This window comes from Scyliorhinus torazame, chromosome 3 (genome assembly GCF_047496885.1).
Source record: "Scyliorhinus torazame isolate Kashiwa2021f chromosome 3, sScyTor2.1, whole genome shotgun sequence".
In the NCBI taxonomy this organism is placed as follows: Eukaryota; Metazoa; Chordata; class Chondrichthyes; order Carcharhiniformes; family Scyliorhinidae; genus Scyliorhinus; species Scyliorhinus torazame.
The window spans coordinates 174,697,088-174,717,983 of NC_092709.1; positions in this window are offsets into that span (position 1 = coordinate 174,697,088).

Below are 20,896 nucleotides of genomic sequence, written 5' to 3' on the forward strand. Positions count from 1 at the left end.
AAGACCTATGCCTGTCCTAACCAGTCTATGCACTCAGCACAGGTGAAGATCTGTGCTGTAAGCTCTATCCTACTAGGATGCTGCATCTCGAAAGAGCGGGAACTCTGATGCCCCCTGTCTTTATAGTGAGTGTGCTCTAACTGGTGATTGGCTGCGGTGTTGTGTGTGTTGATTGGTCTTGCTGTGTGTCCATCAGTGTGTGTGTATCTGCACCATGATATACTGGTGTATATTATGACATCCCCCCTTTTATAAAAGAATGTATGTGTGTGGCAATAAATAATGTATGGTGAGAATGTTCCTAACTACGTGTGGGGTGCAAAGACATATTTACAGGACTACGTACATGAGAACTAAGCTATTTACATGGGGAGGTGCCTGGTGCAGAGAAGCAGGATGCAACAAGAATAACGAGATCAACACTATATACAAACCATGGAAACGATCAAACAAAGCAACAAAACAATTCAGAAAGTCAATAAGTCTGCAAAGTTCATAAATTATGTCCCTGAGGTGGGCGACAAATTCTGGTTGACCGTCAGGGTGGCACACCGCTCATCGTCTGGATCGATGCTGTATACCGATAGAGGCTGGATTCTTTGCTTCGGGGACACCCTGTTTATTGTAACCATACCGACTCGAAAAGGCGCCTTCGGGTCCTCGGTGTCAATGTTGGGTAGTAGGTCCGCATCGGACTCGGTGACCGTGGGTTGAGTGGCCTGGACATTCCTGCGAGGCTGGCTGAAGCAAAATAAGTTGGCAGGTTGAGCTGCTCTGCATAAAGCAGCATAGTGGCCAAGTTTGCCACATCTCAGGCATTGTCGGGATTTGACAGGGCATTGCCGCTTTAAGTGGGTGGAGCCACAGTTGCCACACGTCGTAGCATCAGTACGTTCGCTGCGCCATCGCGCATGCGCAGTGCGGTCGTACGTGGTGCGTGCCTGCGCATTCCATTCATTGACACGCCGTCCCCTCGTTTGATGCGCACAAGCGCGAGAGTCCGTGAAAAGCGTGCAAAATGGCCGCCTTCATCCAGGCTGAGGCCCTGGAGTTGCTCGATTGCTTGGAACCGTTCTGCCTCATGGGGACCTTGCCGCGCCGTTTCATCCATTTGGATGTGGTTATACCGACGAGTGGTGTGTTCGTGTAGCACGCAGGTCTCGATGGCGGTCGCTAGGGTGAGCTGCTTTACCTTGAGGAGCTGCTGGTGTAAGGGGTCCGACTGAACACCGAAAACAATCTGGTCGCGTATCATGGAGTCGGAGGTGGGACCGTGGCTACAGGACTGCGCAAGGAGGCGGAGGTGGGTGAGAAAGGACTGGAAAGGTTCATCCTTACTCTGCAAACGCTGTTGGAATACATAGCGCTCGAAACTTTCATTCACCTCTATGCTGCAGTGAGTGTCAAACTTGAGGAGGACCGTCTTGAACTTTGTTTTATCTTCATCATCCGCAAAGGTGAGAGAATTGAAAATGTGGATGGCACAGTCCCTGGCCGTGAATAGGAAGAGAGCAATCTTCCTGGTGTCCGAGGCATCCTCCAATTCTGTGGCTTCAACGTAGAGCTGGAAGCGTTGTTTGAATATCTTCCAGTTGGCCCCTAGGTCACCGGTGATGCGGAGCGGCGGCGGCGGGCGGACGCTGTCCATTTTGCAGGATGACGGTATGCTGGTGGAAGGCAGATCTCTTGCAGGTTGGTCTAAGAAGTTCTAATATCCCTCAACTCCTGGGCTGGTTTAGCAGAGGGCCAAATCACTGGCTTTGAAAGCAGACCAAGGCAGGCCAGCCTTCCCGTACCAGCGTCCCCGAACAGGCGCCGAAATGTGGCGACTAGGGGCTTTTCACAGTAACTTCATTGAAGCCTACTTGTGACAATAAGCGATTTTCCTTTCAACTCCTGGTATCATGATGTGTTGGGTGCTCGAGATCCCTGGAACACATACAGGCCACCAACACTTAAAATAGTGCAACACTATTTTATTAAGTCAGAAACTGTTTAACATACTTTCACTGTGGGTTAACACGATATTAGATTAAACTAAAGACCTATGCCTTGTCCTAACCAATCTATGCACTCAGCACATGGTGAACATTTGTGCTGTAGTCTCTATCCTACTAGGAGGCTGCATCTCGAAAGAGCGGGAACTCTGATGCCCCCTGTCTTTATAGTGCGTGTGCTCAAACTGGTGATTGGCTGCGGTGTTGTGTGTGTTGATTGGTCCCGCTGTGTGTCCATCAGTGTGTGTGTATCTGCACCATGATATACTTGTGTATATTATGACACCACTTCCCGCACCATCGCACAACACTACCGCCCACACCACCACTTTCACACCACCTTACACCTGCGGCACATCGCGAATGTTTTAACACAGTTGCTTGTGTCAGCGGGTGTGATCAGTGCCATGTTGAGTGATGACAACCCGCTCTGCGATGAGCTGTGAGCTCCAGATCACCAGACAAGGTCTGGCTCATGGCCATAGCTAAACCCTCCACCTCGGTGGTCGCTGTGTGCTTCATGGACAACCCACCACATGGCCATGTGGAGCAGCTGGAGTAGGTGTGCTGAGGGTGACAGGGTGTTGAGGGGTGGGGGGCGGGGGGGGGGGGCAGAAACACACCCCCGGCCTCACCGTTGTACGGAACTTCGACCCCTAGCGTCACTCGGTCCCCCTCACGACCCCTCAGGCACCGGACATAGCACAGAGGCATCCAGGTTTGGTGTAACAGTGAATTTGATCGTGCCATTCACATACAGGTGCCCTAGCCCCTACAACGAAGCTGTGCCCTGCACCAGCGCCAACTTACTGCTTGTCTAACCTCTTGGCCTTACGGGCCCTACAGCTATGTCTAGGTGTTTCCCCAGACGGTACAGCAGGAGTGGAGGCGGACTGCTGAGACTCCTGCCCTGCGACATTGGTCCCCTTCAGCGCGTGTTTCCTGGGGTGACCCGGCTTAGATGGGCCAGGCTGCTCGGCGGTCGTGCTGGATGGCGTGGTGCCACCATGTTCTGCCCGCTGCCCATCAGATGCACCAGGGACGGAACAGGGGGGAGTCCGAGTGTTCCAGGACCTCCCTTGCTGGAGTAACCGGGACAGGCCCCAGAACCTCCTCCTCCCTCAGGGACGCCTCCCTCAGGGCCACCCATCACGTGCGCAAGGCCGCCGATGCTCTCAGCGATGGACTGCTGGGACTGGGCTATGGACTGCTGGGACAGGGCCATGGCCTGTTGAGACTGGGCCAAACCCCGGAGCGCGGCGGCAATGTTCAGTTGGCTCTGGGAGATGGCTGCCTGTGAGAGGGCAGCCCTGTCCTGGACCACAGATGACACGTGCACATCAAGCCCCACGCCTTGCAGAACCTGACCCATGGCCGAAACCGTTGCCCCCATTGCCTCCACCGCGGACGTCACCCGTGCGGTGTCGGCCTGGGTGGCAGCCATGACCGGCACCACTCCCTGCTCCTGGACGCGGATGGACTCCTCCAACTGCGTCTGCAGATGCTGGAAGACGGCCTTCATTCCGTTGTCCACTCCCTGGGTTTCCAAACGCATCGGGTCTGTGGGTGGGTCTAATAAGTCCAGGAACCCTGGAACCGTCTGGATGGCAGCTGGGTGCTGGGCCTGGCCTGCCCTCCGACCGTCTAGCCCCTCGGCTGCTCCTACCTCCACCTGCTGTACCGGTTCAGCTGTGTGGTGCGCACCAGTCAGTGACCCCAAAGCCTCATCGCTTATGTGCCCAACCGAGGTGAGTGTATCTGCGATGCTGGATGTTGTGGGTGACAGCAGTGACGCAAACTCGAGCTCCTCATCTGTCCCGAGGTCTGGGGTCTCCTGGGTCGATCCTTGGACCGACGCAACTAGTCCGCGGCCCACGTAAGGTGCCATGTCCGGTGTGTTTGCCGACTGTCTGGCCATCCTCTGTGCGTCACTGTCCAGAGTCCCCGTCCTCTCTCCGTCACTGCACTGGCTCGCAGCCCTCTCCTCGTCCGACTCATGCCCATCAGTGTCCTCACTGTCCGTCCTGTGTTCGTCCCTATCGTGCCTCATCCCCCTCCAGTGCCACGGCCTCAGAGGAGGGCCCTCCTGTCAGTCTTCCTTCCCCCCACTGCCGTGCATCTTTGGGGGCGGATGTGCTTGCAGCTGGATGGCGGGGGCTTCTCCGCGACGTCCCTGGATGATCGGCTCCTGGCCTTGGGGAGGACAATGAGGCATGTATCGTTAGACACTCAGAGTCGGGTGTGAGGGGGTGGAGGGGGCAGGGGTGGAGGGGGCATTGTGAGGGGGGTGGAGTGTCAGGGGGAGGGGGTGGAGGGGGCATTGTGAGGGGGTGGAGTGTCAGGGGGGAGGGGTTGGAGGGGGCATTGTGAGGGGGTGGAGTGTTGGGGCGGTGGGGGGGGCATTGTTAGGGGGTGGAGTGCTGGGGGGGAGGGGGTGGAGGGGCATTGTGAGGGGCTGGAGTGTCAGGGGGAGAGGGGGTGGAGGGGGCATTGTGAGGGGGTGGAATGTCAGGGGGGAGGGGGTGGAGGCGGCTTTCTGAGGGGGTAGAATGTGACGGGGGAGGGGATGGAGGGGGCATTGTGAGGGGGTGGAGTGTCGTGGGGAGGGGGCATTGTGAGGAGGTGGAGTGTCGGGGGGGTTAGGGGGTGGGGTGTATGTGTCACCGAGTGGGTAGAAAGGGGGGGGGCTTGGGGGCAGTAGTATGGCATGCAATATGGGGGGGGGAGGGGGGTTGCTGAGGGTGTGTAGCCAGGCAAGGGAGTCTCACTTGTTCCTGCGCCTCCGACCTGGCATGGCGCTACTCCCCGGATGGCAGCTCCCCCAGCGAGGTCCAGAGCCCTCTGCTCATGGACGGTGAGGGGGTGCTGCACTGGTGATCCCCCTCCGGTTCTTGAACGCTGGCGAAGGTTGTGAGCAGTCTTGTCCTGCGGAGGGGCGGGGGGGGGGAATCATCAGAGTTAGGCGGTCACCATCAAGCCGCGCAGATGTTGTCAACATTATGACTGGGTGGGGGACACTGGGCACCACACCATGGCAGCTCTCGGGGGGGGTGTTGCCCATGTGGGTCGGGTACAATGTGGTGTCCCCAACCCCCCACTCCTTGAATTTGGAGTTAGCAGGAGTACCCCTTGCGTTCCATGATTCCCAATCAGGTATGTATATTTTGGCATTTTTGTGGGCTGCAGTGGTCCCTTTTAAGAATTGCCAATTAGATTATAGGTCTAGTTTTCCTGAGTTCAGATGATGCCAGCTGCCTTAGAGAAAACCAATCTTGCAGAGGGAACTACAAAACAAGTGTAATTTGAAAGGCAGTGCAAGTCAATGATGATGACATTGATGCCTTTCAATCTGATAATGGAAAGGAAAGTGCAAAGGCTAATGGGATTAATAAAGATTGTGTAGCTCAGTACAAAGCTAAGATCCAAGAAGTCACCACTTATTGCTGCATCATCTATTTTGGGGGGGTGGGGTGTGAAACCATAGGATGATGAAGCAATGTCCAATGCTTGTTCCACACATGGGTCGCCATGTTGATTTTTCATTGGCTTTTACCAATACGGTAGGCGGTACTCTTCTGTTTTGCAATAAGTGTGTGTTTTCCGCCCACCATATTCGAGGCTTAGAAAGCTGTTTACCATCGATAAAACAAGTGCTGAACAGCTGGCCTTCTTGGTTATTCAATGGTGTTTTGAGGAAAGGATTGTCTGACCCAGCAACCCTGATGGAAACAGAAGAGGCAGGGGATTAAATTGTGGGGTTGAGGGTGGGGAAGGGAGGGGGGGGGGGGGCGTTCACCCTGCAGTTCCTTCCCCCACCCTCTGTCATTTTAACTTGCAGGGTAGACTCGGCAGTGGTGAACGTTCTCAATATTAACTTTGGTCTTCATGAATCCGTGATTTCAGGCCAAACAAAGTCACAACCTTTCCGAGTGCCACAGACCATTCTACCTCACATGATGAGTTAGTACACGTCCATCTAGAACACCACGTGGCGAAAGCACCAAGGGTAGCCAGGGCACAGATGTATTCTGTATAAAACAGTAAACAGAGCAGGGGGAGTGTTCGCTTGATTTAGTAGTTGGGGGAGAATAGACTAGGCTTCATGGTGCAGTGGAATCTGATAATAGAGTGTGGGAGATGCTAATGTGCTGATATCTGGAGGGGGATCGTGGAGACCGTGAACAATGGAAGAGGGTAACAGACCCTGAGATTATTCTGAGAGAAGTTTTCTTGCAACAGGAATTGAATGGTTCAATTTAAGAGTTGTGGAAAGGATCCTGAAGGCTGCGTTAGGAATTACAATGGGAACACGCAATGCATTGTAAATAACTCAAATGTGGTTCCCAACTCTGTGCCCCAAATGCTGTATGTGTTATGTTCCATTCTACACAATTGATATGTTCCTAGAAATTGGCATGAAGCTGCACTTCTACTGTGTTAATAAGAGGCTGCTGTTCAGCATGTCCAAAGCGGAGAGAGGTAGGAAACAGTGGGAGGTGTCAGAACTTTGCAATTGGTACAATGCGCGATTTCTATAGATGCCACCCACTTTCGAGATAAATTCCAGGAGTTGGGAGGATGCATTCTGGAGTCAGATATGAAGAATGAGCCAGAGAATTAATGAAAAATAAACTTACAAGGTTTAGGTATGATCGAGCTGAAGACTGCATTGATGGAAATATTGAAATACAAAAGGTGCAACAACAAAATACTAAAGAAATTTGTGATGCATTTAAAGGAAGCTTAGGCCAAATATCCATCAGCTCCATCTTTATTCTAAATATATGACCGGATTTGACTGACTCCTCTTTGCAGTGCAGAATCAGCATCTTGTCCGCCTCCATGGGATGACAAAATACCACACTATCATGAAATTAGGAGCTGATGGGCTGCTTCACTATGGTAATTTTAGAAATTAGGAGTGGAAAGCAATGTTGGTGACGGGATCCCACCCGTCAGCTGATGAACAAATAGGAGCCCTTCATCATGTCCATAGGTGAAGGCCCACCAGCATTAAGAGTCCAACAGATACATAAATGACCAATGTCATATCTTCTCCTGGATTAAGGACCTCAGGCTGGAAATTACGAAGATCAGCAGCTCTCCATTGCCATCGGTGTCAATGGAAGAGGGGCCAGCAATGCACCCACCTGAGGTTGAAGGTAAATGAGGGACCCCAGGCCAAATATGAGTGAGAACCGGATGGGGGCCATGGAACGGGAAGGGGATAGCGGTGAGCGAGATTGCACGTGAGAATGGAGGAGGGTCTCAGAAGCAAGGACAAGTGGGGCGTGCTTCCAGCAGTCAACCTGTTCCCAAAACTGAGTCCTTTGATCAGTTATTGGGTGCTTTTGAATGAGGAATCCCCCAATGCCCCTAATGCCCCCCTCCCTCCCCCTCTCCCCAGAGCCCAGCTTTTTGGGCTTTCCACTTGACTGTCTTACCTATCGTTGGTTGATATTTAGCCGCAACAGGATGAGGCCATTAAGTAGGCATTAATTAACATCCAGGTGGGAGGGCTGTCCTCAAAATCTCCGGACCCTGATTTAATCAGGCAGAAGCTGGAAGGTGGTGGGGTCCCCCCCACCCCAGGCAGAAGCTGGAAGGTGGTGGGGTCCCGTTCCCCCCCGCCCGATCAAATTCTTACCACCTCCAAACCACCCTGAGGGGTGGGTGAGAGGCTGCAGGGAGGCGATGGAGGGCGTTCAATACCACTCTAGGAATGGACTGTGTGGGAGCGGTGCCAGGTGAATCATCATTGAGGGGGACATCATTGTCGTTGATCTCCTTACGGCATTGGGTTCTGGTCCTCCCCGAGCTGACGGCTGCTGCCTCCTCCTCCCAGGCTGCACTGGCTGACCTGTGGCTGACCCTCTGAGCCCCTCGGGGGAACAGGGCACCCATCTAGACTCAAACACGTTGAACAATCTAGCCATGTCGGCATCCCCAAATCGTGGGGCTGGCCTCCTCGGTGGCATGGCTGTGGCTGTGTGTGGTTGGCCATGCAGGATCGGTTTAAGTGCTGCTCCCCCTTGTTGGCAGGCAGGTGGCGGGCATGGTCCCGGCAAATCAGCCAGTGGTGTGCAATCTGTGGGGCCTCATTAAGCAGCTTGATACCGATGATGGCGTCTCCGGCTCGAGCGTCAGGAAGCTCGTTGCAGTTCCCACTTGGAAACATTTCCATTAAATCGCACCCTTAGAGTTTTCTTCATCACTGAGGAGCTGAACTGAGAGATTGGGCCACCATTTTGAAATGGTGTCTTGTTCTCAAAGTGAGCTTGTGGGTCACCCTCATGGGCAATGTAACCCATCACACACATGGGAATTACTCCTTCCCCCGAAGTAAGTACACCCCACTATGTAATTCCTGGGGAACCACCCCCACCCCCCTCTTCAGGTCCCCCCACATGATTTCTTGAGGTATGCTTTCTGTCAATTGAACCAATGCAAATAAGGGTGCTAAGCCCATGTATGTTATATGCAGGGAAGTACTGGCAAATGGGAAAAGTTTCAGATTTGGAAAGGGAAGTGGTGGGTGAAAAAGTCCTTTTGCGGTTGAGACCCCAGAGTCAGTTATTAACTTACTGCTGACTCCAAATGAAAATACTGCGCTGCTGTTCCTGACCTGTGCCAGCACATTTAAAATATACCAAAAGTCTGAGGTTGTCAACATTCTGCAGCAGCATCTCCAAGTGCTGGTAAAACAGGCATTTTGGTGCTACTGCCCTTCATGACGATCTACATGTGTGAAGTTGGATTTTCTCTCCTCACAAAGATGAAAATGGCACAAAGGAACTGGCTGAAGTCTGCACCTGATATGCGCATTGCCTTCTCCTCCTGTGAACCTAATTAGAGTGAGATCGTGAGGACCAAACAGGCTCCCCTTTTGCACTAAAGTTAAGCGAATGTGGTGTGTGTCGCAAAGGTCAGCCAGTGTGGATCCCAAAGAGCAGCTAGTTTCCCTAACCCGGGAAAAAAAGTTTAAAAAACACTGGCTTAGGTGGTAGAATGTTGTGCCTCCATCTAATGGATTTGGGAGCAATTAATCTCAGTAACATGTTGCATTGGTAATGTTGTGCGTGTTGCTCCTGGTGCTGTTGGAGTTGTGTTTGCTGTATTTGGTGTGTCACTTGTTGCTAATGATGTTGCCTTGCTTGTTGGTGATGTTGTCTCATTGTTTGATGATGTTTCTGGTGTTATATCAGACAATATACACCTGATACACCTTTTCTTCCTCTAAGGTGTAGGTTAAATTTACACTCTATTCCTTCTGATTTGCTTTCAGTCTTGATGAAGTATGACCTTGGAGTCTCAGCTTCAACACCAACCTTTGTTGGTTTTCTTAATTGGGTCTTATACATGTACAGTCTGCTCTCTCTACAACCTGGCTTAGATCTGGCGTGCTTCTTTAAGTTTTAATCTTCCACTTCCTGTGCATCAGTGTGTTGGTGTCTTACTTCCTCTTGGTCAATTGAAAGGTGTGTCTTGCTTGGCAAAGTTGTCTTGTTCTTCTGCCATTAAGTAGCTGTGAAGATAGTTTCATGTCAATCTTGATAAGTGTAGCTCGGAATGACAACAAAGTAAATCGAGTCTTACTTTATTTCTCAACATTTTGTAAGGGTTTTCTTGACTCTCTGGACATGTCCTCTTGAGTACCGTGGAGTTGAGGTAATGGTGTTGAACGCATACTATTCAGTCATTTCTTTAAACTCTCTAGAAGTGAAGTGGGTTCCATTTTCGCATATTACTCTTTCAGAAATTCTTTGCTCAACAAACAGAATTTACATTACTGAGATGAATATTGCAGCCCTCAATTTTTGTTTACCTTTCTGATAAAAGGGAACACTGTGTAATAGTCTGCTGCTATGAGATGCCTGCCTTGACTTTTTCAGAACTCGGCTCAACTCAGGTATGTACACTATTCCGAAGATCACGCATTCTGCCATCTTCACAATGTATTCATCTGCATTTTACTTAATCCCAGATTTTCTGGTTCTCTCCATGACTTCCTGTAGGTGCAATTGATGATTTTCTCATCTGTACCAAAGATCTGGATATCATCAGCTATGCTAACTGCTCCTTTGCATCCTTCATATGCCTCCCCTGTTCTCTTCTAGAACACATCCTGCCTCATTTTAAGGCCGAAATGTGTATGCAGAAATTTTCTATCATCCAAAGGAGGAGTTCCCAAACCGGGTCGGCGGAACCCAGGGAGTCCGTGGAGCCTCCCTGGGGGTCTGCAGCAGGGTGAGTGTGTGTGAAAGAGAGAAACGGGTAAGTGTGTGTGAAAGAGAGGGGTTAGTGTTTGTGAGAGAGAGGAGTGAATGTGTGTGTGAGAGAGAGAGATGTAAATGTGTGTGTGAGAGAGAGGGGGACGTACATGCATATATGTGTGTGTGAGGGAGAGAGAGGTGAGTATTGAGGCATGATCAATTTGACTGGAGACAAAGTTGAATCCAAACTGAAGCTTTATTAGTATCAGATGTGTGTCCTCCCACAGCAGCTGGCGAAATGGCTGCGAGCTGGAGGCCACGCATATTTATACCCTGCCTCCTGGGCGGAGCTAGCATGCAGATGAACCTGTAGTGCAGGTTCTACCGTACAACCTCTAATATCAGAACACAGTGGTTTACCACAACTATGTCCGATATGAGTATCAGTTTTCCAGCATCAGTCATCCCATCAAAAATGACAAAGGTCAGGCTTAAGTCTTTTTTAGCAACAGAGCTTTTTAGATTATCTACTTCCAGCAGTGAACATTAAGGCGCCATGGAAGGGTGGCTTGGCCAGGTGTTAATGTGAGGGAGGCATGTTGCTGGCGATTGTATTTGTGACTGTGTGACTCTTCCTAATTCCTAATATATGTATAGATATAGCTAAAAAAGACTTTACATTTGATCTCTGTGTTTGCATCTATTTTTTGTCAAAAAAACAGGGTGACATTAAGGGAATGCTTGATGTGCCTCGATGCTCTTGGGAGGTCACTAGGAGTTCCGTGGCTCGAAAAGTTGGGGACACCCTGATCCAAAGAGTATGTTGAATGTTATCACCAGCAACAATTCCCCGTCACGGTTCACGTTCCGGTAGCCATTTCAGTCATCCGGTTTGCTGTAAACATTTGCTTCTGCCAGTACTAGTCTGATCTCTTCTAGTGTTGGAGCAGGATAATGATTCCTCTTTATAACTTGATGTCTCTAAGAGATTCAATGTAGCTTTAAATAATGCAGGACAGAATGAAGTCGTTCTCATCTCGAAACTTCGATCCCCTGCTGAGGTGGCATTGGAGACAGTTCAGAGGAGGCTCACTAGATTGCTTCCAGAGATGAGGGGCTTGGCGCCTGAAGCAAGATTGAGCAGTTTAGGCCGGTACTCGCTAGAGTTTAGAAGAATGAGGGGAGATCAAATTGAGGTATAAAAGCAAAAGATAAAGTAGACATGGAGCATTCTATAATGAGAGGTCATGGTCTCAGGTTAAGGGGTAGCAAATTTAAAACAGAGAAGAGGAGGAACTCCTTCTCCTGAAGTGTTGTGAAACTGTGGAATTCGCTACCCCAGAACGCAGTGGATGCTGTGACAGTGTGTAAATTTAAGAACGAGTTTGACAGATTTTTAATTGGTAATGGGTTGAAGGGTTCTGGAGAACAGACAGAATGATGGAGTTGAGGCCATGATAAGATCAACCATGATTGTATTGGACGGTGGAGCAGGCTCGAGAGGCTGAATTGCCTACACCTGCTCCTATGGGGCTGTTTAGCACAGGGCTAAATCGCTGGCTTTGAAAGCAGACCAAGGCAGGCCAGCAGCACGGTTCAATTCCCATACCAGCCTCCCCGAACAGGTGCCGGAATGTGGCAACGAGGGGCTTTTCACAGTAACTTCATTTGAAGCCTACCTGTGACAATAAGCGATTTTCATTTTCATAAATCTGGTGTTCTTTTTTAAATAAATTTAGAGTACCCAATTTTTTTTTCCAATTAAGGGGAAATTTAGCATTGCCAACTGACCTACCCTGCACATCTTTTTGGGTTGTGGGGGTGAGACCCACGCAGGCATGGGGAGAATGTGCAAACTCCACACGGACAGTGGCCCAGGGCCGGGATCGAACCTGGGTCCTCAGCGCCGTGAGGCAGCAGTGCTAACCACTGCACCACCATGCCGCCCCCTAGTTCTGATGTTTGAAGAAAGAACTATATTGTCTGATATCATCCAGCTTTTGGTCTGTAGCCCTGTAGTTAATGGCACCGCAAGCACAAATCTGGTGTCCTCGATTAATAAGGGGATTTCTTGATTAATATGGAGATCAGAGGTTATGGGAAGACACCAAGAGAATGGGGTGAGGAACATATCAGCCATGATCGAATGGTGGAGCAGACTCGATGGGCCAAATGGCCTAATTCTGCTCCAATATCCTATAGTCTTATGGAGGTGTGCAGCCACTCCACATTATGTTCAGTAATGGGTTTCATGCCACAACCAGGAAAATGAGCAGGCAGAATTAAGTTTGTGTAATACCTGCATCACTTTGAAAGGATGGTGGTGGTGGGGGGGGGGATAATTACTCATCAAGATTCCTGTGCATAATTTTGGGGGCTATCCAATTTAGTCCCCACTGTTTCTGACTGAGATTTAGGTCAGTGAATTGATCCCATAACATTCTCGCAGACATAGCCTCTTGTTGAAAGCCCTACTACCCCCTCCCCCTCCCTCTTCAAGCAGCGTGTCCTGCTATGTGCTACCTCTACTCATTCTCCCAGTCATGCCACAGTCCAAGGGAATTGCCTACGATTGCTGCGAGCAGCATTCTTGAAGTCAGGAATAGGTCCTCAAGCATGTGCCACACACACCCAGTAGATTTGAGAAACTTCAAACTAATTTTTTTCTAAGCACACCGACCTTACGAAGAGGATTGCGAACTAAATTAGGTGGGTTCTTTTATATAAAGAGGCAAAACTATAATATCCGAGAGATTAAATAACATGTCTGGTCTCTAGGACTGCTCCTCCTGTGGTCTGTTGATTACATGTCATCCTGTCTGGTGATACACAGCAGTTTCAGATGCACCCCTTAAAGATATGCCACAATAAAGAACTCTTCAAACTACCAAACACTTATACAATCGCAACAACTGCCAATGGAAGATAATCAGCAACAAGTCTGAAACTAATTGATGATTCTTCAAAAAATGCTGAGAGAGGGGATGTTCGTTCCTACAGCTAAATACGTGTTAGCTGTGTGTGGTTAAGAGAGAATATTAGCTGGAGCATTGAGGTTGAAAATGGCAGCGCTGGCATCCAATCAGCTTTAGAGGCTTTAGAGGATCTGCATCCGTCTGCTAGACGATACCAAAATGGTAACAGGTGCAGCAAGTACCTGAAGTGTGCAGGCATGGTGCATCTTGCAGCATAGTTGTCATAATATGCACCCATGCACATCATGAGGTAAAAGCAGGCAGTGACAGACACCCAGGTGAGCCAATCAACATGCAGAACAGAACACGACCAATCACCAGACAGAACACCAGAGGGGGGCTTCCAACTATAAAACACACGAGGCATCAGCAGTCTGCCTCTTTCCACTGGTGACAACGGTAGTGACAGTCAGGGTGTATAAATCATTGAACACCTACATGTGGTTCAGAGCTAGCCTGGTCCAGATAGTTAATATTAGTTTACTTAGAGTAGTAGAGAGTCAACCCACAGGCAGCTGTGTGCTTCGTTACTGAAGTTCAATAAATCTTATTGAACCAACGCTTGATCATTTCACTGCATCGTGTTGCAGTCCGTGTTACCCCAGGGGGAATAACACGACAATAGTAAGGAGTGGAATTTTGCAGCCTTGTTCTCATCTAAATATCTTTGCTGTTGATAGTTGATAGAATTTCTAGCAGTTTCAGTTAAGTCTAGTGAGTATATCCAACACCTGCAGTTATGAAGCAAATTCATTGAAAGATTTAGAAATCATTAAAAATTCAGACTGAAAGCACAGTAGAACAATGGTTAGCACTACTGCCTCACAGCGCCAGGAACCCGGGTTCAACTCCGGCCTTGGGTGACTGTCTGTGTGGAGTTTGCACTTTCTCCTGTGTCTGCGTGAGTTTCCTCCAGGGTGTCCGGTTTCCTCCCACAGTCCAAAGATGTGCAGGTTAAGTGGATTGGCTATGGTAAAATTATCCCTTAGGTTCGGTAGGGTTACGGGTTTACGGTGGAGAGGGCTGAGGTAATGTGCTCTTTCAGAGGCTCGGTGCAGACTCAATGGGACAAATGGCCTCTTTCTGCACCTTGGGATTCTATAATCTCCACGTACTTGAAAGCAAAAGGGGGCAAATAAAAACACATTTGTGACAATATATGGAACTTGCTATGAATGACAGCAATGACCTGAAATGAAAGTTAAAATTCTTTTGTATCGTATAAACACTCAGGAAAGATTGTACTATTAGTTTACTCAAATCCTAGAAGCATGCACCCAAGCAAAAATAATCCAGGCATTTGAGTGAACCTAAGCAAAATTATTCCTTTTTAAGTTACAACCAAGAGGTTGGGCAGCAGCAGCAGAACAATGTTGCTGAACAGAACATTTTAGCAGTTATTGCAAGGTGCATTGAGTTGCATGAATCTTTGATCAAACAAATGACCAACATGTGGAATTACAGACTTGCCGTCGAGAGAAATAGATTTAAGTTGAGTAAAGTGTGCAAGGTAGAAGAGCACTCCTACGCATTAGTTCACAAAGAAATTAAACTCTGTGCTAAAGCAGTTGAGATTGCAGTCTGGCAAGATGAGACCATCTAAGTAGCTCATTTAATTAGCAGCACCTGCTGTCGTTACCATACAACAGTGCAAGTATTCTGGGCAGAAAACAGAAACAGGCAAAGAAAATGTCCTGTATTTATGTTCTGGGAAAGCACTGCCGCCTCACAGCACCAGGGACCCGGGTTCAATTCCAGTCTTGGTTGACTGTGTGGAGTTTGCACTTTCTCCCCACATCTGGGTGGATTATCTCTGGGAGCTCCAGTTTCTTCCCAAAGTCAAGGTTAGGTGGATTGGCCATGCTAAAATTGACCTTAGTGTCCAAAGATGTGCAGGTTAGGTGGGCTACAGCAGTGGAGAGAGGATGGGGAGTGGGCCTTGATCGGATGCTCTTTCAGAGGGCCGGTGCAGACTTGATGGGCCAAATGACCACCTCCTACACTGTAGGGATTCTATGATTTTATAAGATCTATGTTCTGGAATTTCTTCCCAAACCACTTTGCTACTTCACCGCTCTCTCCATCTTTAAGGCATTGCTTTCAACTGACTTTTTTGACCAAGCACTTAGCCATTTGTCTTGATAATTACATCTTCGACTCAGTGTCAGTCTTTATTCAATAATGCCCCAGTGATGTGTCTTGAGATGTTTTACTGTAGGCAGGTGCTATATAAATGCACATTTTTGTTTCATTTTCCAAATGAAACATCTGCCATCTGTTTGATATAATGGCATGTTGCAGACACATTGATGGTGACTGATGTTCCCAGTCACACCCTAGAAAAAGCCCAAGGTAAAATAGGTAAAGATACATTCAGTATCAATGGTGTTCAGTTGGGCTGCAGGTTATCCTCCAGTGCACTGTGTCTCGCTTGTGAATTCGATCCTCTAAAGTTATGGAAAAGGGTGATGTGTCTCCTCCGCCTGTGGTCAAGCTCAACAAAACATCACTTGAAGCAGTGAACAGGTTCTGCTACCTTGGATCTCTGATGACAGGAAATCTGTCTCTTGTTTGGCCAACGAACAAAATGGAGAATCCTTGATTACTCAGTGGTTGCAGGGGGAAAAGAGCCTCCTGTACTTGTGTGATTGTGGAGGGTGGGGGAGAGCCCCTGATACCTCTGTGGTTGGAAGGGTTGGGGGGCAGTGAGCCCCGCAAATCTCAATGGTGGGGGGAGTCGCCCCAATGTTTGTAGGGGGTTGGGTGAAGTTTATTCTCAATGCAGATCGGGGCTCCCTTTAAAGATGGCGTCCCGATCTCTGCAGAGCCGGTCTTGCTGAGTCTATCAGGCCCCGCCCTACCAGGGCAACGGCACAAATAAGGCGCCCCTCCGCCCCCCGCCCCCCCCCCCCCCCCCCATTATCTGTGCTCCAAGTGCCCAAAACTCTGCTCTTGAAACTTGGTTGTGCACCTGGAGACTAACATGCTGGTTTTCAGTCAGAGCATGGCATCTGATAAATTTTTGTATAATTCCACCCAAAGTCACCAATGATGCACCCTTTTGTGGTGTTCTTTGTAGTTCAGAACCTAAGATGGTTGGCGTAGTGTCACAAAGACCACAACTCACTTCTGTATTAAGCAAAGCTAAAGATTTATTTGCACTATTTAATTGAATACGACCTCTTACATCTATATAATAAACAATTGACAATAAATATACAATCTACACTCATCTCTACACTAATACAATAACTATGATCTGCTCGCTCTCATACTAGCTTTCCCACAGTCCAAATGTCTTTCTCCTAGCCTTCTCCTCAACATTCTCCCAGAAGGCTTAGCATCGATGCTTTATATTTGAATTGTGTCTACTTCAATGTGAGGAGCATCAGGAGTAAGGAGCTGGAGCTGGATGAACTGAGGATCATTCGGGAGGCAGAGTCGGTTATAGATAGAAGCTACAGGGATGTAGTTACTCCTAAGAATGAAGGTAGCTGGGTGATGTTTAAAAGGAGGAGGAAGAAGCAGGCAGTGCAGGGGTCCCCTGCGGTTGCTCCCCTCAATAACAGGTATACCGTTTTGGATACTGTTGCGGGAGACGACCTACCAGAGGTAAGCCATGGTGACCAGGGGCGGGAGTTTCCGTGAATCGGCGCGAAGACCCGAACCCGGTGCCAAAAACGTTGCGAATCACTCCGGCGTCGGGTCCCCCGGAACGTCGCGAATTCTCCAGACCGGAATGGGCCAGCAGCTTCGTAACGCCATTCGCGACGTCACCTGTCACGAACGCGCGTGGCGTCGCAGCACAAAGGACCACCCCCCCGCGTTGCAGCACAAAAGACAGCCCGCCCTGTGTTGCAGCACAAAAGACGCCCCCCCCTCCCCGCCCCCGTGCTGCAGCACAAAAGAGCCCCCCCACCCCCCCCCCGGAGACCTATCAAAATGGCCGCCCACCGCGCAGCACCGAGGTTCCAGGAGCGGGACATCGAGGCGCACCTGGATGCAGTGGAGCAGAGGAGGGATGTCCTGTAGCCCGGACATGGCCGCAGGGTCACACCGCACCTCAGCCGGCGCCTGTGGAGGAAGGTGGCAGAGGCCGTCAGTGCCGTGGCCGTAACAGCAAGGACAGGCGTCCAGTGTCACAAGAAGATCAATGACCTTGTCAGGGCAGCCAGGGTGAGTAGCCCCCCCCCCCCACCTCCAATGGGCGGCACAGCCCTATGTGCAACCGACATGGCTGCACCCACCCATGCAGGCTGCAGTGGCAGATGGAGTTTAACCATGATAAGTATGAGGTGATTCATTTTGGGAGGACAAATTTGAATGTGGATTACAGGGTTAACGGAAGGGTTCTGAAGAATGTGGAGGAGCAGAGAGATCTCGGAGTTCATGTCCATAGACCTTTGAAAGTTGCCACCCAAGTGGATAGAGCCGTGAAGAAAGCCTTTAGTGTGTTAGCATTTATTAACAGGGGGATTGAGTTTAAGAGCCGTGAGGTTATGCTGCAACTGTACAAGACCTTGTTTAGACCACATTTGGTGTATTGTGTGCAGTTCTGGTCACCTCATTATAGGAAGGATGTGGAAGCATTGGAAAGGGTGCAAAGGAGATATACCAGGATGCTGCCTGGATTGGAGGGTAGGTCGTATGAGGAAAGGCTGAGGGAGCTAGAGCTTTTCTCATTGGAGCGAAGGAGGATGAGAGGTGACTTAATTAAGGTGTATAAGATGATGAGAGGGATAGAGTGAACGTTCAGCGACTTTTTCCTCGGGTGGATGTAGCTGTTACAAGGGGGCATAACTATAAGGTTCCTGGTGGAAGATATAGGAGGGATGTCAGAGGTAGGTTCTTTACTCAGAGAGTGGTTGGGGCGTGGAACACACTCCCAGCTATGGTTGTGGAGTCGGACACTTTAGGAACTTTCAAGCAGTTATTGGATAGGCAGAAGGAGTGCACTAGAATGATTGGGAGTAGGTTGATTTGATCTTAGTTTCAGACTAGTTGGGCACAACATCGCGGGCCGAAGGGCCTGCACTGTGCTGTACAGTTCTATGTTCTATGTATATAGTTCTGCTTTTAGCTCCCTCTAGTGGTTGATTCGGACACAACATTAACCCTGACAGTTCTGCGCATTTCTCATAATGTCACACCTTTCCAAGGGCAAAATTGAAGTGCTAATCAAGCAATGGAGACTTCTTTGGCTTGGGCATGTGCACAGGATGGAAGATGGCTGCATCCACATGGATATGCAATACTGGGAGGTAGCCCATGCCAAGAGACAACCTGGGTGCCCAGAACTCCAATTCCAGGATGCTGTCAAAAGAGACATGAAAACCCTCAACATCAACCCTGACAAATGAAAAGTTCTACCTGACGATTGTTGCAAATGGCGACATGAACTGCTGGTAGGAATTCACCACCACAATAACATGGTTTCAGAAGCCCTAGGGCATGTGTCAGGCCTGCGAAACAGGTATCTGCCGAGGTCACCCCACATCATTGGCAATGGACAACTTCATGTGTGGCACTTGTGGCAGACTTTGCCTTTCCAGCATTAGCTTGTGCAACCATCAAAAGAAGTGCAGATGATCTCATCTGACTTCTGAAAAGTTCTCATGCTACTTTCCCATCTGCTCTTGCCGATGGAAGGTTACCAACCGGGCCAACCAAATTTAGAGATGGCAAAATTGAATATATGTGTAAATTTGGTGGAACAATAAATTAGCAGAGCAATGTCAGTGCCCAGATTTCATGGCGGTTCAGGCTTCAGCTAATTTGTAAGACTGCTTCCGAGGTGACCCTATAATTTGTCTGAAAAGAGCACAGGCCTCACTTCAGTGTTGATATGAAGATCCTGACTCATTTCCAGGAAAATTGTTTAAACTAGTTGCACTATTCATGATTTACAGGCTCAACAGCAACTTAACAAGATACCTTTTTAGGGAATGTCAGAGGCCGAGGAAGAAAGCAGCTGGATTAGTTTACCTTAATGTGCAGTCAGGAGGAGTATACATGTTCCTTTTTGCTCCATATTAAATCTATGGGGTTGTTGCCAATCCATGCTGACTTCATTTCTACTTGCCTCAACCTCTTGCCTGGACTTGCATTTGGACTGGCGAGGTGTTCGCGTCAGATGAAGGGACTGGGATAGGAGTTATAGAGACGATGGTCACACCCAAGGTGCAAGCAGAGAGATGGGTGACCACCAGAAGGGGCAGGCAGTCAGTGCAGGAACCCCTGTGGGTGTCCCCCTCTCAAACAGGTATACCGCTTTGGATACTGTTGGGGGGGGAATAGCCTATCAGGGGAAAACAGCAGCAGCCAGAACAGTGGCACCATGGCTGGTTCTGATGTTCAGCTGGGAGGGTCAAAGCGCAGAAGAGCAATAGTCACAGGGGCTCAGATGGGCGCTTCTGCACATGTGAAAGAGACTCCAAGATGGTATGTTGCCTCCCTGGTGCCAGGGTTCAGGATGTCTCAGAACGGGTAGCGGGCATCCTGGAGGGGGAGGGCAAACAGGCAGAGGTCATTGTGCATATTGGTACTAACGACATAGGCAGGAAGGGGCATGAGGTCCTGCAGCAGGAGTTCAAGGAGCTCGGCAGAAAGTTAGAAGACAGGACCTCTAGGGTTGTAATCTCAGGATTACTCCCTGTGCCACGTGCCAGTGAGGCTAGAAATAGGAAGATAGAGCAGCTAAACATGTGGCTAAACAGCTAGTGTAGGAGGGAGGGTTTCCCTTATCTGGACCACTGGGAGCTCTTCCGGGGCAGGTGTGACCTGTATAAGAAGGACGGGTTGCATCTAAACCGGAGAGGCATAAATATCCTGGCCGTGAGGTTTGCTGGTGTCACACGGGAGGGTTTAAACTAGTATGGCAGGGGGGTGGGTACCGGAGCAATAGGTCAGAAGGTGAAAACATTGAGGGAGACCTAGGGAATAGGGCCAGTATGGCTCTGAGGAAGAGCAGACAGGGAGATGTTGCTGAAAACAGCGGGTCTGGTGGCCTGATGTGCTTATGTTTTAATGCAAGAAGTATAACGGGTAAGGCAGATGAACTTAGAGCTTGGATTAGTACTTGAACGATGATGTTATTGCCATTACAGAGACCTGGTTGAGGGAAGGACAGGATTGGCAGGATTTAGATGTTTCAGGCGGGATAGAGGAGGGTGTAAAAGGGGTGGCGGAGTTGCGCTACTGGTTAGGGAGAATATCACAGCTGTACTATGGGAGGACACCTCAGAGGGCAGCGAGGCTATATGGGTAGAGATCAGGAATAAAATGGGTGCAGTCACAATGTTGGGGGTTTGCTACAGGCCTCCCAACAGCCAGCGGGAGATAGAGGAGCAGATAGGTAGACAGATTTTGGAAAGGAGTAAAAGCAACAGGGCTGTTGTGATGGGAGACGTCAACTTCCCCAATATTGACTGGGACTCACTTAGTGCTAGGGGCTTGGATGGGGCTGAGTTTGTAAGGAGCACCCAGGAGGGCTTCTTAAAACAATATGTAGATAGTCCAACTAGGGAAGGGGCTGTACTGGACCTGGTATTGGAGAATGAGCCCGGCCAGGTGGTAGACGTTTCAGTAGGGGAGCATTTCGGGAACAGTGGCCACAATTCAGTAAGTTTTAACGTGCTGGTGGACAAGGATAAGAGTGGTCCTAGGGTAAATGTGCTAAATTGGGGGAAGGCTAATTATAACAATATTAGGC